Source organism: Caretta caretta, chromosome 4 (assembly GCF_965140235.1).
Source record: "Caretta caretta isolate rCarCar2 chromosome 4, rCarCar1.hap1, whole genome shotgun sequence".
NCBI classification, from domain to species: Eukaryota; Metazoa; Chordata; order Testudines; family Cheloniidae; genus Caretta; species Caretta caretta.
In genome coordinates, this window is record NC_134209.1 from 109,466,820 (window position 1) to 109,485,549 (window position 18,730).

At 45.6% G+C, this 18,730-nt stretch overlaps 1 long non-coding RNA gene across 1 annotated transcript in view; it reads left to right on the forward strand.

The window, feature by feature from the left end:
- Positions 1 to 267: 267 nt before the first annotated feature.
- Positions 268 to 18,730, forward strand: part of LOC125636075 (uncharacterized) — a 30,807-nt gene continuing 12,344 nt past the window's right edge. Inside the window, exon 1 of the long non-coding RNA XR_007356461.2 lies at positions 268 to 518. This is a non-coding gene — a long non-coding RNA (uncharacterized LOC125636075). The remainder of the gene's footprint in view (positions 519 to 18,730) is intronic.

Consider the following 18,730-nt stretch of genomic DNA (forward strand, 5'->3'; position numbering starts at 1 on the left):
GCCCATGCTTGTGTGTGCTGATGAAACCTGATCCTTTCTCAGCACAGAGCAACTGTGTAATGCCCAAGTCCAGCCGCCTGGGTGCTACTAAGCATCTCTCTCTGCCATAGGCCGTTAAGTAGTTGCTGAACTCCTACCTTGTTTGGCTGCCTCTCTCTCTCTACAGACTGGCGGCACGCCAGCCTGACCTGGAGCTGGGTTGCACAGCAACCAGCAGCTGGCACTGAGCCCAGCTGTAGAGTAATGCAAGGCGCTCTGGCGGCAGGGGAGAGGGAGGATTACCCGTGCCAGGGAGTTTTGAAGCAAAGGATTGCTCTCTGTTGAGGGTCAGGATGTGGTGTCTCCCCACATTCTTACTTATCTCTTCCTCTGGCTGTGTATGGCCCTGTTGGAGTGGTGGGGTTCCCCAGCTGGGTGCGGTGGAAGGGGGTGGGCTGTGCCTCTTCTGGGGCGGCTGTTGGTGCTGTGTCCAGCTGTATGACTCCTGTTCTTCCCCTGCTCACTCGTCCACAGCCCTGGTGAGTATTAGAGTGCTGGGCGTCCTATTGTAGTGTTCTGTGGGAGCTATGTATTGTGGGGGGGCAGTGTTTGGGGAGCATGGGCGAGGGTGGCAGGGGTGCCTGGTGGGGTGTTGTTTTGGAGAGTGGGCAGGGGCCCATCTGTGCTGTCTTCCCTGCCAGTCTGAGGCTGCCATGTGATCCCAGAGTGTGTGTTTCAGCATAGGAATGAGTTGATGGTGGATTTTTGCAGTTGCCAGGTGACACTGAGACAGACATTTGGATCACCAGGTCCTCTATGGCAGCAACTAGTCCTAGAGGGAGAACAGCCTTATTACAGCTGCCATGATAGGAGACAGCAGCCCTCCCCAGGAGGGTCAGATCAGGGAAGAGTGTTCTCTTGAACTGCTCTAATGCATAGACCCATGTGTCCCCTGCTGCCAGAAGGTGCAGAGCTTCTCTGACGTTCCCTGGAATGTGACTGAGCGTGACTGCTGCTAGAGTGTGTCTTGGCTGGGTCTGCCAGGTTGCTGAGCATGTGGAAAAGGGATAAGGCAGTGGGTATGTGTGTAGGGAGTTTCCCTTGTTCACACCTTGGTTGCTTTGCCCTCCTCCTTGTGTCTGGAACTACATGTTTCTCCAGTGATTTGGAAGGATTTTTAAACTCACCATGTGTAGAGTCAGTTGCCTGTGTATTTAGAGTCCTGGAGCAGAGGAGCTGCTCAAGTGAAATGGTGTTTTTTGAGAGGAGCAGTGTCCTTACTGTCCTTGCAATTTCATGTTTTAAGATAGCAGTTTTTAGGAGGTTCTGTACGTGTCCCTCTGATTACAACATGTGAAGCTCAGTAGAGCTGACTTTCAGTGGGTCTGTTCCTCTGCTTGACCATCAGAGTTGGAGAGGCTGTCATGTGCATGTCAGTCAAGGCTGACATGTGTGGGTCTTGCCAAGTCTCTTGGCTGGAGTGAACACATCCTTACAGGTATTCACTCCTGACTTCCATTGACATCCATGGCAGTTAGGCACCTACATACGATTGTCCATCTGGCCAATGGAACCTCACTTGGTTTTCTTCTGAGCACCGCTGTGTAAAGTGGCTAACTCTCCCCATTCATACCACTGGAGCCTAAGAGGCTAAATCAGGCTTTGAGCAGCTCCGTGCTGTTCCTGTGATATTTTTAGCAGCCTAACAGTTAGGCAGTATTACACTCAGCGTCACAATGCTTAAATCCTTTCAAGCATCCAGCCACTGCTCCATAGGAATACTGCTGAGATGAGAGTAGAAATGGATGTTACTGATGCCTTGAACTCTTGGCTAACCAGAAGTTAAAACAGACAGACTGAATGGAGACTCTCTCAAACCCCTAGAGAAACTTCACCAGATGAATCATCTGGACTGTTAAGATGTTTTAATGTCAAATTGCATATATTTAAATTTATCCATATAGACTCACTTTGGTTTAAATCTTGGTCCTTTTCAAGTCCATGGAAGCTTAGCCATGGGCTTCAGTTGAAACAGGATTTAGCCTCTTTAACATTAACATTTAGAATAGGCCTGATTCTCTTCTCACTTAAACTCATTTTACACCAGTATAATATCATTGAGTTCATTTACCACTCAAAAGAATAAACCCTGTCATTTTCTGGACAAATGTATTCTTATATTGAAAAAGATACAAAACAAGAGAATAATTGCAATGATCCTAAGGGATATCTGAATTTACCTAGGGGGAACTGAGAGCCGAATCTGGCCAATAACTCTAAAGCAAAATGGACAAAATTGATCAGAATGGCGTGACCTGGTAATATACTTATCCAGTTTCTTTTGCCAGTCTGATGTTCAAACAAATCATAAATGGTGTGTTTGAAATGCATTAGTTTACTGGAAGGAATCTGCTCTCAGGTCAGGAACCGAATGACAAAGCGTATGACTTCAGGCATTTACCTTAGGATTGTGTAGCAACCTGCATGGATACACCCTACTGAAACATATCCAGATGATCTGGTTCATCAGGTCAAAATAATCTTTGCTTCCAGTTCTAAAGCCACCCAACGTCCCCTAAAGACTAAGCATGCAGTACATTTTTAAATTGGTAGTGACTGCAGAAATATCAAGAAGAGCTCTGTGTAAGCTCAAAAGCTTGTCTCTTTCACCAACGGAAGCTGGTCCAATAAAAGATATTACCTCACTCACTGTTTTCTCTCACTCGAAACTGGCAAGACTCCATTATGAATGTACAGTACAATGATCCACCTTTTCAAAAGTATGTGCTTAACTGAGAATCTAGTGTGAGGGGCCAAAAAACCCCCACAGAAACCTCTTCATTCCTGTTAAACCTTCTCAGGTTTTCAGGGGCACTTTCCTAACTCTCATCCCTTTGAAGTTGATAGTAAAACTCCCATTCACTTCAATGGGAGCAGAGTTAGGTCAGTCATGAGTGCTTCTGAAAATCCCACTCACTCATCCATCCAGTAATTTAACCAGCGAATCTGCTCTTCCAGTTGGATTCATTTATTTTTAGAGCACCCAGAACTGTGCTTGATGCTTCAGAATACAAAGAAAAAGCCAGAGACCCAGACCCTCAAAGTTTTTTAGGTGCCTAACTCCCACTGTGGATGCCTTTGAGGCTCTGGGCCAGAGTCTCTTTATGAAAAGCTTACAGTCAAGCTTTTGAATGACACATGAGAATAATAAACCAGAAAGGGGAAGGGCTGAGGCAGGACAAGCATAGGCGCTGGGACTGGAGCACCCACCGACAGCCCCCCTATCAGCTCCCCCTTCCCCCCGCCGCAGATCAGCACTTCCCACTGCCACGAACAGCTGTTTTGTGCCATGCAAGAGGCTGGGGGGGGGGGGGGAGGGCAGAGGTGCGACGACATGGCACACTTGGGGGAGGGGTGGAACAGGGCAGGAAGGGGGGACAGGAAGAGGCAGGGCCTTAGGGGAAGAGGTGGAGCGGGGGCGGGGCCTGGGGTGGAGCTGGGCTTCAGCACCCCTCCGGCACTTTGAAAACTGTTAATGACACAATGATATAGTCACACAGTTATGGCATGTGCATATCCTGGCTGTTCCACTGTTTGTAGTGTTTTCTTTTACCCCTGCTCAGTTAAACACTCTTCCAACTGCCCCCTTGATTTCCCCTTCCGGTCCCTACATATTACAGCCCCCCAATCACATTTCCTAATCTCTTCCTCTCACTTCCCTCAGGACAGTAAACAGTCCTTTGCTGCAGACACAATTACACCTGGAGTCTGTTACTAATCACATCTGGGGAGCTCCTGAGCTCCAAGACTAGTGAAGGGGTCTCTCCTAGTGCTCCTACTGCTGCTGCTCTTCCGCCTTTCACCCTGGGAGGTTTGGGGGAGGGAGCATCTCCTGTCCATGTGGTAGCTAGAGGGAAAAGGCTAAAGGTCCTACTTCCCTCAAGATCCCCAGTCCCTGAGCTTCTGGCCCTCATTGTTTAAAAAAATAAAATTAATACTGAAAACTCAACTAGGCTACCGCATTAAGATTCAACTCTATTTGCACCAAGGGTCAGTCCCTGATTAGGGGGGTGTAAACATGTTGGAGAACATTTTTCCTATAGATAAATCTCCACACAACATCCTGCTACATTTGCCCACACAAGAGCTAATCCAGCTCCCACGGAAGTCAAATGACTGAAATGGGACTTAGATCAGCCCAGAACAGAGATCTTGCTTGTATTTCCTCTTAGTGCCAAACCTAGCTAAACTATACACTAGCAATTAGATGGCCAGGAGCAAATAGTTTGGAGCTTAAGCAGAAATATAAACAACTGTTTTCTCTTCACTAAAGAAACTATTAGTGACTTCTCATAACTGAAATATGCAGTGAAGAAAAGACATACTCTGGCTCTTCCCTACCCTTCTCCCAGTGCAGAAAGGTCTTTCCTGCTACCGCCTTCTCTTTCCTTTGCCATGCCCTGCAGAACGTACTTCCACTGCCTCCCTCGCTCCCATAACTGACCTGAATCCACGTGTCCCTCCCCACTTGACTCTGCTCCACAACACAAACCACCTAACCAGCTGTACCTCTAGTGAAATGGGAGAAGTGGGTGTGTTACATGTGTGCTTGTCCTGGCAGGTGACTGGTTGCTGTTGTACTTGCTGAGAAAGGATTTTGGAGGGTTAGTGCAATGTCAACCCTCGCCAGACTGGTGTCTCTCCAAAGGAATTAAGATAAGCAGACAATAGAAAAAATATAAGCAAACCTCTTTGAATCTTTGTACAAAGGATTGGCGGGGCTTAGTTCAACTAGCCGCGAATGACTAGCTGCCCCTGGAAACTATTATATTGTTAACATAAACTGTCTGGAAATAATTGTGTAGGTTTATTGGTTAGGTTGTCTCAATACTAAAGAATCACAGTATGTATTGCATCTACCATTTTAGAAAAACATCCTGGCATATGGGTGGAGACTAGAGTCTAAACAAGTGAGCAATACTGTATGAAGCCAGAATATGAGAAGACATCCTGTATACCATGTCACAAAGGAACTTCCTCAAAGGAATGTGTGAGGCACCTCAGCCAGTGACAGCCAAGGAGCTGTCATTATCTCTCAATGCCTGTATTGGCTGTCTGGCAAGTAGGTATGTGTAGTATTCAGTGAAGTAGTTTTCCTATCAGTTAAACATCCTCAACTCCTATTATCTTCAGTTGGTGAGGAAGATGGCCATCCCCTACTTGGCAGGAGGCCAATGAGCACCTTGTTGGATCGGGCCCCTCAGTAATGCCAAAATGTACTTATTGGATCATATTAAATATTTGGATTTTAAAAAATGAAATAAATAGCAAAAACTCAGTTGTGCTATGTTTTAATATGCTAATTTCTTGGGTTAAGGCGCCGAAGTCCCATGTTTAGGCTCCCCTGCAATCCACAAGACTCCCACTGAACCCTGCAAGCACCTAAACTCACTCAGCGCCTATGTTTTCAGGGTAAAAGTTCCTTAGTGTCTAACTTTCTCCCTCCTGCATGTGCACTACTGCACATCCAGATGCCTATCTCCTAAGTCCCATAACAACCGACTAACTAGGGAAAGAAAGGCATTTGCCTGCCTACCTCACATGCAGGTCCTGAGCTGGTAGGCATGCTCAGAGACTGCCTACAAGAGCAGGTTCCATTCAGAATCTGGCCATCACAGGAGAAAGAGGAGGTGGTGGTGCTGCCACCCACAGTATAGTTTTTATCCCAGTGGTTAGAGCAGTCACCAGGGATGTGAGACACCCAGCTTCAACTCCCCACTCAGGAAGAGGAGAGAAAGGATTTGAACACAGGACTCCCACATCTCAGGCATGTGCTGTGACCACCGAGCTATTGGGATATTCTGATGTGAGGCTCCCTCACTTTCTCCTGTTGAAACTCCTCTCCTGTGGAACCCCTTGCCTAGCATGCTGGCATTTGTGGGTTACAGTCAAAGGCCCTTGTCTCTCCCCATTCATTGTATAGGGAGCCATGGTGCTTAACTCTGCCTTTTTGGATTGCAGTGTTGTTCCTGTGATTTTCTAGGCACTGTGACACTGAGTGCAGCAACACTTAGATCACTTTGTGCATCCAAGCTAGGGTGACCAGATGTCACAGGCGCCAACTTTTGTTGGCGCCAGTGGATGCTCGCGCCCCCCTGCCCTGGCCCCGCCCCAACTCCACCCCCTCCCTGCCCCTATTGGACCCCTCCCCAAATCTGCACCCTGACCCCACCTCTTCCCCCAGCGTGCCGCGTTCCTCCTCCTCCCCACTCCCTCCCAGCGCTTGCCGCACGAAACAGCTGTTTTGCGGCGCAAGCGCTGGGAGGGAGGAAGGTAGGGGGGAGAAGCAGGAACTGGCTGTGTGCTCAGAGGAGGAGGCGGAGGTGAGCTGGGGCAAGGGGGATGGGGCGGAGAGCTGCCGGTGGGTGCAGAGCACCCACCAATTTTTCCCCGTGGGTGCTCTGGGGCTGGAGCACCCACGGAGTCGGCACCGATGCCAGATGTCCCGATTGCACAGATTTGGGACATATGCCAGATGTCCCAAATAGCACACTCTGTGCTTATTGGAGTACCAGGACTGTTCCTTCCTAGCGCCTCACGGTACAAACAAGGATCCCACCAGTTCTCCCACCTTCCACACCAGCTCACAGATCTGGCTAGACATGGCAGGGTGAGCAGACTGCCTCATAATGGCCGTAATAATACTCATAAGGCATAATGCAGAGTCCACACTTGCGCTTTGTGTGGAGGAGCTCCTTGAGTAATTGTGTAACCTTTGGCTAGCGTTTACTTCACAACCCCACTCCTAATGCTCCAACACAACTCCTATAGTAAAGCATGAGACCTAGAATTCAGTCATTGAGGATCTTCAGCAAGGATTGCATAGAGTCAATCTCCTCACACTCAAGTCCAAAAAGAACAAAAGGAATGAACTTAATTCTTGAGTACCAACTTTATATAATCTTATAATGCTTAAAAAAAACCCCGTAATTTCTACTAACAAGGCTACATCATAATCCACATAATCTTCAGTGATACATAAATATAAACAAAAGAAAAATTAAATCTAAACCAATCAGAACCCACAGAAACACTGCAAGAAGTAGCTCAGAGTTCTAAAAGCTGAAATTGAGTTCATCTGTGTCAGTTAGAGTCTTTGTTCATCAACTCTATACAGTCTGCTGTGTCAAAAGCACTATAACAATATCTTCCCTCCTCTTGCTTACGGAAATCTCCAGTTGGAATCCATGCAGATTCTTTCTCCTCCTCTAGTGGACTATGGAATTACTCAATTAGCTAGTCAGCTAACTAATTAACCAGCCATCAGAATTACCTATATAAATGAAAAACCCTGCTGCAAAATGCTACAGAGTTAGGGGAAATGAGACTGCTTTCTGATCCTATGGCTGAGCTTCTCCCTACCCATGCAGGTCACATGTCTTATTCTAAAGCAGCTGCCCTGACTATGTGCTTTCAATGGAATCTATTAGTCCAGCTATAGGAAATCTATTGAAGATGCCAAAATCACCACACCCAATTCCAGAAATTTCTGGGCATGGAATGCTAATTGTGCATCAGCCTAGCAATAGTGATCTAGAGTAGACACAACTCATTCCTCTCCCCTCCTTCTCTCTAGATCTCTTTAAGAGAGCCCTATTAGGCATGTGGGTTAGAATGCAGGCCAGAGGCTAAATGTCAGAGTCTGGTTCCTTGAAGAACTAATAATCCAGCAAATAAACACACAAGTAGTGTCACACAATTCACTGGCACTGGACAGGTCGGGAACTTTCTTCTTGCCATTAACGACATTCCGACTTCCAGAGTCAGGAATCACTACCAAGATGTATAGAACATATGAGATCCATGTTCAAATGTACTGACATAATGTACAAAATGAACAACGCAAGTCTTGACTGCTGGTGCCATAACCAAACTTTTACCGTGTAGTAATTAGGGATTTGTAAACTGATTTGGGTCAAAGTAAGAGCCACGCCCATCCTACACTGAAGTCAAACCAAAGTATGGACATCAAAATAAGTTAAATTTAAAAAAGAAAACACTTCTACATAAGCCTGCACTTCCTGGGTTTGGCTGAGACTGGAAGTACCAAAATACCACAAAAAAGGCAGCTGTTCTAATGTTTCCAGCCCAAACTGTGCATCAAAAAATTGAGCTAACAGCCTCAACTGCTTTGGATAAGAGCACAAACTTTTGAACAATTTTATCCAAACACAGCTACTGAATCTTCTGAGCTTCACTCATCCCTAGCTGTCATGGAGTTCTCTCATGACTCTGCCTGGCTCAGGAAAGGTAGTCTTTACATTACAGGTATCTATGGGACAATAGCTGTAAACTGACTGACGTGGCAGACTGGCGGGGGAATCTCGAATAGGAGTAGGGAGGTTATTTTACCTCTGTATATGGCACCGGGGCGACCACTGCTGGAATACGGTGTCTGGGTAAAGGTGCCAGAGTGGCCTACAAACTTGTGGGGAGGATTTCCTTGGTGCAGAAACCGAGGGAGACAGACTTAAGACTTCCCTCTGGGCTTTGCCAGAGCCAGAGGCTTTGCCGGGGCCGGACTGCAGCGTGCAGTGCTGTGGAGATTCTGGGCAGCACTACAATCCAGGTGGCAGCCCTTGGAGGCTGTTGTAACTTAGGGTACCTCTACACCAGTGCTACAAGGTGTAAATGCAAGTTCAAGGAGACACACCTCTAAAAATAGCATGTTGCTGCAGTGGCTAGCGAGTTAACTGCCCCGAGTACATACCCATCCAAGGCACTCTACATTTAGCACAGTAGCTCGCTCAGAGCTAGCTGGAGTGTGTCCTTTCAAGCTGGGAATTACACCCTAACTTTGAAGTGCAGCCATATCTCTAGATAAGCCAGGTCCCTGTCTGGAAAGGGTTAACCAGCAGTCTGAGGCTTAAGGAGTCTCACCCTGCTGCATCTTGTTAAGCTTGAGAAGGGAATTTAAAAGGGGGAAGCCCAGCAAAGCCGACAGGCTGCATTGTGGTGTCTGGCTTATGTCAGAAGCCAAACGAGTGCTACAGCCTGCTTGAGGCGCTGGGTAGGGAGAGAGTGTGCTAGTCTCTGGGTGGTGAGTTTGAAGCTCAGGAATAGCGGGGTTGGCATGGGCACAGTTTATTGCAGCTGGTGCTTTCCTGAAAAGAATGGGGCCAGTCACTGAGACTCTGTGGGCTGAAGATTTAGCTGTTTTATTATTTTCTGTTGGACGCTAAGCAAAGGCCCTGGACTCTGTAAAGTAGCCTGGCTAGAGAAGACACTGGGGAAACCGGAGTGGAGCTGCTGCAACACCACTTCTGGTCATGCAAGAGAGTGCTAGAATGGTACCGGTGTGACAGGTCCCCAGGAGGGTCTGTCTCAGATACACCAGGAGCAGCCCGGGATTGGGAGGGTGCAAAGATGGCCCCACCCTCTCCCTAGGCTGTGAGTTCTGTGCTGTCACCTCACTGTGTTGTGTCCTGAGGAAGGTGTGGTTGGTGGCAGAGAGGGAGAACTGGCTATTCCAGTGGAAGGCAAAGATCTGCTGGAATCCAGCCATTCATAGCAGCTCTCCCCCTTTTCCTCACACTCCCTGATGTCCTCTCAAGTGCTGCAGAAGGCGAGGCACTGTTGCTCATGCAGGCTCCAGGCACCAGTGAAGGAAGCAGGTGCCTGGGGCTGCCAATAGAAAGGGGTGGCACTCCGTATGTTATTGGGGCCGCACACTCGGGTCTTCGGCGGCAATTCAGCGGCGGGTCCTTCATTCCCGCTCTTCCTCTTTGGCGGCACTTCAGCGGCAGCTCAATCGGGTTTTTCTTTTTTTCTTTTTCTTTTCTTCGCCACTTGGGGTGGCAAAAAAGCTGGAGCTGGCCCTGCATGCAGCAGTACATTTTGCATTTTTAATGTACTTGTTCCTGACAAGGGAACGTGCTGCACAGTCAGGATATCCTCTGCACACTACCCTCTCTTCCTTTACCATGTCCCTTTCACCCCACTCCACGGCATTGCATAGCTTCTGTGGGGCTAGCAGCAGCTATGCTAGGAGGGGGATACTTCTACAGAGATACTGTTTCCTTCTAGGCAGGTCCCGCATTGGCTCTGCTTCCCTCCTCACTGTGCAGCAGAGATGGACGATATGTTCCTTTATGACTTCCCATAAGTACAAAGGACTGGAAGAGACCTCCTGGGTCATCAAGTCCAGTCTCCTGCTATCTCAGGCAACCATATCATCTAATCAAATCCTTATCAGCCTCTTGCTATCAACATGTCTAGTCTTACAAAAGTCTGCTGCTTTTGGGCTGCAACACTCCCTTTTGCTGAGTAACTCAGTACAATCTCAGAGCTAGGCTCATACTGCTATGTGACCTTGCAAGTCTCCTTATTGCTGGGTTAGCACAGCCTGGCCGAATCCCTGCAATAACGCTGCTGGTGTGAGTTCAGTTTCACAGAACAACATGTATTTGTTACTCGGCGAGGGTACAAAGGCAGCGTTCCTCATGCTGCTGGTAAAAAACAGCTTCCCTTCCTTCCCAGGGCAGGAAGTGCATACCCCCGTCAACTTCCTCTCAGAGCTACTTACTGAGATGGGGTCCTTTCTCACTGAGAGAAGCCACACCCTTAGGGTTGGGTGTGGATACACCACATACAGACCCAGCCAGAACAGAAACTATTACAATATTCAGCCCTGCATTGGAATCCCCCAGGCTGCATTTATGCTGTATGGGATCATTACTAATCACTAGTGCCCTTGTATTCAGAGCAGGGTTAGACAAGGCCCCTGTTAAGGAAACTTTACCTAGACTTTTGCTGTCTTATCACTTGATTCCTTAAATGCTGAAGTTCTCTCTGGGTGTTTGTTAGATTGTTGTGCTCCCAAAATAGTCTGTTAAACTACAATAAAAAGGTGTGGGGTCGGAGGAGGTGTTGTTGGGAAGGCCACAACAATTTTTGTTTGCAGTTCTTAATCCTGAAATGCTCTAAGGACTGAAGAAAATCTGGTTGCTCTGGTGTTTGTCTGGAGACATGCAGTTCGGTGTGAATTACTTCACAGGGAAATCTTGTCTTTTAGAATCTTCAGCCAATCAGGTTTTTCAAACAATTAAATCAGAGGATCAGTTTGCTAATTTGACTCTGAATGTTCAGATTTAGGCAGCATAATCTTTAGTTCCCATAACGTTGCCTGTAGCACCTTGCAGCAGTTACCTCACTTCTATTTTTTTGTGTTACAAATAGTCAGCACATACTATATGTGTTTCACTTGTGTTTGTTTTGGGCAAATACCTGTTTCAGGGTCTCTGTCTATCGAAACATATTCATTCGGGGCAATGGAAGTTAGTAGCCTTTTGCTAAAGTAAACCACGCACTGCACTGTCCTCCCATTCAAAGCTGTCAATAATGTGAACCTGAGTCATTTTATTTTTATGGCACTCTGTCTGAAGAACGTGTAAATATTTCTGCTATCTAAGGGTTAAGATTTCAAGTAAATGATTAACCATGCTCTTGCATTATGCACTTTTTCATTTACCCTCCTGTTTCATTACATTCCCCCTTCTTGTACTAGCCATCACGTACACAGCTAAATTCTGTATTTATCTGGGCAGTAGATTGTTACAGTCCTCTGTTCAAAAGGTATATGGCTGAAATGCTGTCAGTGATCTGGACTAGGCAATAATTTAGTTTCTGAGAACAAAGGATGCTGTCTGGCATTTGCTATGCATCACTTGAGTGAGACTAATATGGAATTCCAATATTTAATTGTAAAAGGTTAGTATGAGCGTATGTAAGGATCTAGATTGCATGCGTTTATAAATCCAGTGTACCTTTTCTTGGGCGGAGGGTGTTGGGGGAGAACCCTAATATCTAATTACATTTATTGCCTGTTGCTGAAAATGTCTCTTTCACACAAGGTAATATTCCGGTTCCTTTGCTCAATGCTACTGATTAGTAGTGTTCTGCGTGTTAGCTAATATTCTGTATTTATTTTTATGAAAGGCAGTGTGGCCCAGTGGCTAGGTCATTGGATCAGGACTGAGGACACCTGGCTACCATTTCTAGCTTTGTCTCTAGCCTCCAGGGTGACCCTGAGCAAATCAATTCATCTCACTGTGCTTCCATTTCTCTGCCTGTAAGTGGGGATAATAATATCGACCATCTTTGTAAAGTACTTTGAGATTTACAGACAAAAAGTGCTATGTAAGAGCTAAGTAGAGCTGGTTGGAAAGTGGAATTTCCTTCTACACAAAATGCCTACTACTCAAAATTTGTTTTTGTTCTAAACTAGAAGAAAAAGCTGAAATTTCAAAATTCCTTACAGGCAGGAAATTCCAAAACATCTTAATTCAGAAACAGTAAAACATTACATTTTGGTAATGTCAAAACATAATATTAATGGATATTCTATATTAACATTCGAATACAAGTCAAATTGAAATGATAATATTGACTTTCCTTTTGAAAATGTCAAAAATAGACACATGCATGCAAAAAGTTAATCTTAGACAAAACTGGACTTTCTGACAGAAAAGTGTTCCACCAAGAATCTTCAGGCAAACTAGAGCAAACTTTTTTTTTTTTTTTTACAAATCTAGGGGATAAAATCAACGTGACATGAATCATACACACTGGTGTGCTACCAGTGAGCCCATTTGTGTCCAAAATAGTCATGTGCAAGGCAAAAGTGACATAAGGCAGGCCATATATCTTGTCCCTCTTTCCCCCATAAACAGCAGAACAAGTGAAATGGTTGGGGTCAAATTCTACTCGCACATATGTCAATGTAAATCCAGAGTAACTCCTTTGATTTTTGGATCTATACTGATAGAGTTGGTACGTGGTAATAGATGCAAACTGAGATAATGGTGGTGGTTTCCCACACTTCCCATGTTTTGTATATCAAATCCATCAAAATGACTGTACTGGCTCTGCAGTCAAGCATGCTAGAGAAAGAAGTGACTGTAACACCACATATGACTTATCATTCAGCATGCTTTCAATTTCGCGTGGTTTAATAAAGCCAAGGGAGAGGCTCTGGGTGTGGGTGACACACCTGCCTTGTTTTTGTTTTTCGAGGTTGGCTGCTCAGTGTTTTCCCTGAACAGGAACACCTTGCTCACAAGAGCTAGTCTCAGTCTCGGTGCAGTTAGGCCACAATCTGAAGAGATGAATTCTTACACCAGTGGAGGCTAGTGATGGACTTATTACTGATGATAATGAAACAGTTAATTTTTAATTGCTCATATTAAAGCAGCTGTTTGACAGAGGGCTAGATTCTGATCTCAGTTACACCAGTGAGATTGAAATCAGACTATGAAGCCAAGGTCTCTAAGAGTCACGTAACTCTGCTCTTTTAAAATAAGACCAACATCACACTGAACACAAGTTTCTCCTCAGATGAACTTGCTCTTTAATCTTCAGGCAGCCAATCCTGCTATTTGCATTTGCTCCTTCCTTACTGAAGCAATACCCCTATAGTGGTGGTTTTGTTTGTGCAAAGACTGCGGGGTTTAGCATGATTATAACTTAAAACATGCTTACACATTATAATTGAGGTCCAGCATGTCTTGTTTGAGATACAAAGACCTGAAATAGATGGATGTAACTATGACACTGTGGAACAGAGAGTTAGAGAGAATTCAGGACTGTTCTGTACTACGTAACTAAAGATAGCGCCCCAGTTGCATGATACAGACCTGTTTACGGTACATGGTACTTACAGGGGACCTGCAAAGATTTCAGAAAATATGAACTAACAGCAGGGTTATGAGTGCGATGAAGGCTTCAAAACAGCCAAGGAACCAATAAATAGCTTAGTTTATAATTAGATATTTATTATCTTTACCAAAAAGTCCAGGTTTCCCATCAATAGGCATTTGTTAACTCACTGCCTTGTGTCTCATTCTGGGATGTCACAAGTACCACTCAGCCTTTCTGAACTGTGGCTCTGACCTATAGACTAGTGGTTGCCAGTGGTTAATGCAGCACCGACTATTGTGAGAAAATCACTCACCACTCTGATTTAAAGAAAGGGTTGGCTTTGTTATCCATGCCACGATCAGGCTAAATATCAAATCTCGCATAACACAGAGAAGTGCTTCCAGTGGTAGGAGCCATAAGATAGAGGGGTATAGAGGGGAAGCTGCTGCTATTCCAGTCTATAGGTTACATTAGCAGTAATGGGGAGACTGCAACACAGCACTCCAATCCAGGGCCAGATTAACACAGGGGCATTAGGGGCTGCAGCCCAGGGCCTTGGGCTAAGGGGGCCCCAGCAAAAATAAATCCATAATTATATACAATTCAGTGGTCACCAAGCCGTCGATCGTGATCGACTGGTCAATCCTGGAGCCTCTGCCAGTCGATCGCAGTCTCTGGGCTGCTAAAAGTCCAGCGGCGCAGCAGGGCTCAGGCAGGCTGCCTGCATGCCGTGGCCTCACGCCGCTCCTGGAAGCAGCCGGTTGCTGGCCCGTCTCTGTGGCCAATAGGAACCAACCAATGGGAGCTGCATGGGCGGTGGACGTGTGCAGCGCACGGAGACACGCTGTCCCCCTCCCTCCAGGGCTGTGCAGAGACGTGCCAGCAACCGACCGCTTCTGGGAATGGCGTGGGGCTATGGCAGGCAGGCAGGCAACCTGCCTGAGCCCTGCTGCACCACCGGCCGGGAGCAGCCTGTGGTAAGTGCCTCGCGGCTGGAGCCTACACCTTGCACCCCCTTCTGCACCCCAACCCCCTGCCCCAGGTCAGAATCCCCTCCTGCACCCAAACTCCCTCCCAGACCCCGCACCTCCTCCAGCACCCCAATCCCCTTCCCCAGATCAGAATCCCCTCCTGCCAAACTCCCTCCCAGAACCCGCATCCCTCACCCTCTCCTGCACCCCAACACTCTGCCCCAGCCTGGAGCCCCCTCTTTCACCCAATCTCCCTACCAGAAAGAAACTAATATAACAGCTGTTCTAAGAAAGAAGTAGGCTATTTTGAATTAACTTAACTATATTCTACATGTTTTAAGACTGAAATGTAACCACAGAACAGTTTTTTGTTAATTAAAAGGCAAGTTTAGTATAGCATTAATAGCCTTGATTCCATAATTGTGATCATTTTGTTTTAAATTAGGAAAAAGACTTGTATACAGGGGCCCCACAAAATCCAATAGCCCCGGGCCCACAGGAGAGTTAATCTGGCCCTACTCCAATCAGTCCATTCCCCCTTTTGTTCCTGGCACACAGGTAACATAAATATTAAGAGTATATCTGTATGGAGCTAGTACAGGTAGAAATGCCAAGGTACTTAGTTTTGACCTTTCCTATTATATAAGTATTGAAGCATTCCACGACCAGTATATGAAGTCAAGTCAGTGGTTAGGGTGCTAGTGTGGGACACAGGAGACCGGAGTTCAAGTCCTGGTTCTGTCTTGAACTACCTGTATGACCATCAGTAAGTGATTTTTAGTCTCTCTGTACTTCATTTCCTCCTCTGTAAAATGACGATAATAGTACTTTCTTACAACACCCCTGTGAAATAGGGATCAAGGCACTAAAGATTTTGAAGTTCTCAAATACTATAATAATACCTGAGATAAGTAGTATAATTGACCACGGTATTATACTAATCTTTCCCAAAGGTTCTCCCCATCCCAGTAGTTGCTCACGAGTTAGGATTCTCTTGAACCTTATCAGATCTGGTCAAATTTTCCATAAAAAAATCTTTTCAACAAAAAATGTTTATTAAATGGAAATTGTCACAAATGACTTCCTGATCAGCTCTTCTCATAAGTACCACCACCTTTAGGAGTTTGTTTCTCTGCCAGGGAAAACATCTTTAAACACAAATTGTCTGAAACAACATTGCCATCTAGTGGAGAACTAGATTCACTGTTAAAGAGTATTTCTTAAATAAACAAAGAGATACTTTGCCCATCTAACAGTTTAAAGAGGTTTTCCTATTACACAGACCACCTTCCCCTCTCTTGCAGCAGTCACAAACCTTCATGATCACAAGGCTCAGCTACTGTAATTGGTTCTTGGTAGCCCATGTCCGGAAGTCCACACAGCAATGAAACAGCCCTGGAGCAGTCACTATTAGAACTTATCAAACAGGGTAAAATGATTTTTCAATTAAGAAACAGGGATGTTAGTTTCCTCCATCCAAATCTCTCAAAGATTTACAGTGAGTATATCCCTACTTTGCAATGGGAAAACTAAAGCACAGAAAAGTTAAGTGACTTGCCCAAAGTCACAGAGATATTCCAGTCCAAAACATGAATCCAAAGGCCAAAATTTTCAGAAATGCATGTGTGCACTCCTAATTCCATATTTAACTAATTAAAGGAGTTAGTAGAAGCTGCTGGGAGCTCAGCACTTTTGAAAATCAGGCCCTCTTATTTAGTTGCTTATATGTGGACTTAAGAGCCTAACTTTAGAGACCCATTTTGAAACTCAAGGCTTATTCACCACTTTAAGAACATAAGGTCTTTGATTTGTCCTGTAGTTCAGGTCTAATAGAAAACTCTTTAACAGTGAACAAGAGCCTATAAATATCATTTGTAACTCCATATTTATAACCTTTTCAAAAGGAAAGCATTTAAATATTTACTCCACCACATTTTCTTTTTCTGAAGGGGAAAAAAAAAAGATTTTTCCATTTATAGGAAGGTTGGTACCAGTGAGGATGAAGACACGAGTGGTTTCAGACTGATTAACATCTGTTACGGGTGATTGGTCCATTAACACACTAATGCTGGCTACAGGAGTTTCAGTTCCTTTTTCTTCACTCCACCCTATCTACATTTTCCTCATCAACATTTGTCTTGTTTACCAGTTCTCTTTGATACACGTTTTCAGTACCAGTTGCTTTCTTGGTACTGGCATGGGAAGCTATGGTTTGTTTGGGGTCAGTTGGGAAATTCAAAACAATCAGGAATCTTCAAATTGCACATAAGTTACCTATTTAACAGTGATCTTATTTTTGTTACCCGTGTTCTCCCATCCCTCCTTTTGTCTGTCATACTCTTGTTGCATCTTTTCTCAAATGAGATTGTAAGCTCTTTGGAGCAGTGTATGGGGTCAGAATTCATCCCTATAGATTGGATAGATTTGCTCTAGTTCAACCAGAAATTATGGACTCGATGAAAGAATTACTGGTTGGGGTTTTACTGGTTACTGGTTGGCCTGTGTTATGCAGGAAGTCAGACTATGTCATAATGGTTCCTTATGGCCTTAAAACCTATGAAAGCTAATGTACTCAATGCTTTTTTTGCCTCTGTCTTCACGAACAAGGTCAGCTCCCAGACTGCTGCGCTGGGCATCACAACATGGGGAATAGATGGCCAGCCCTCTGTGGAGAAAGAGGTGGTTAGGGACTATTTAAAAAAGCTGGACGTGCACAAGTCCATGGGGCCGGAAGAGTTGCATCTGAGAGTGCTAAAGGAATTGGCGGCTGTGATTGCAGAGCCATTGGCCATTATCTTTGAAAACTCGTGGCGAATGGGGGAAGTCCCGGATGACTGGAAAAAGGCTAATGTAGTGCCAATCTTTAAAAAAGGGAAGAAGGAGGATCCTGGGAACTACAGGCCAGTCAGCCTCACCTCAGTCCCCGGAAAAATCATGGAGCAGGTCCTCAAAGAATCAATCCTGAAGCACCTACATGAGAGGAAAGTGATCAGGAACAGTCAGCATGGATTCACCAAGGGAAGGTCATGCCTGACTAATCTAATCGCCTTCTATGATGAGATTAGTGGTTCTGTGGATGAAGGGAAAGCAGTGGATGTATTGTTTCTTGACTTTAGCAAAGCTTTTGACACGGTCTCCCACAGTATTCTTGTCAGCAAGTTAAAGAAGTATGGGCTGGATGAATGCACTATAAGGTGGGTAGAAAGTTGGCTAGATTGTTGGGCTCAACGGGTAGTGATCAATGGCTCCATGTCTAGTTGGCAGCTGGTGTCAAGTGAAGTGCCCCAGGGGTCGGTCCTGGGGCCGGTTTTGTTCAATATCTTCATAAATGATCTGGAGGATGGTGTGGATTGCACTCTCAGCAAATTTGCGGATGATACTAAACTGGGAGGAGTGGTAGATACACTGGAGGGCAGGGATAGGATACAGAGGGACCTAGACAAATTGGAGGATTGGGCCAAAAGAAATCTGATGAAGTTCAAAAAGGATAAGTGCAGGGTCCTGCACTTAGGACGGAAGAACCCAATGCACAGCTACAGACTAGGGACCGTATGGCTAGGCAGCAGTTCTGCGGAAAAGGACCTAGGGGTGACAGTGGACGAGAAGCTGGATATGAGTCAGCAGTGTGCCCTTGTTGCCAAGAAGGCCAATGGCATTTTGGGATGTATAAGTAGGGGCATAGCGAGCAGATCGAGGGACGGGATCGTCCCCCTCTATTCGACATTGGTGAGGCCTCATCTGGAGTACTGTGTCCAGTTTTGGGCCCCACACTACAAGAAGGATGTGGATAAATTGGAGAGAGTCCAGCGAAGGGCAACAAAAATGATTAGGGGACTGGAACACATGACTTATGAGGAGAGGCTGAGGGAACTGGGATTGTTTAGTCTGCAGAAGAGAAGAATGAGGGGGGATTTGATAGCTGCTTTCAACTACCTGAGAGGTGGTTCCAGAGAGGGTGGTTCTAGACTATTCTCAGTGGTAGAAGAGGACAGGACAAGGAGTAATGGTCTCAAGTTGCAGTGGGGGAGGTTTAGGTTGGATATTAGGAAAAACTTTTTCACTAGGAGGGTGGTGAAACACTG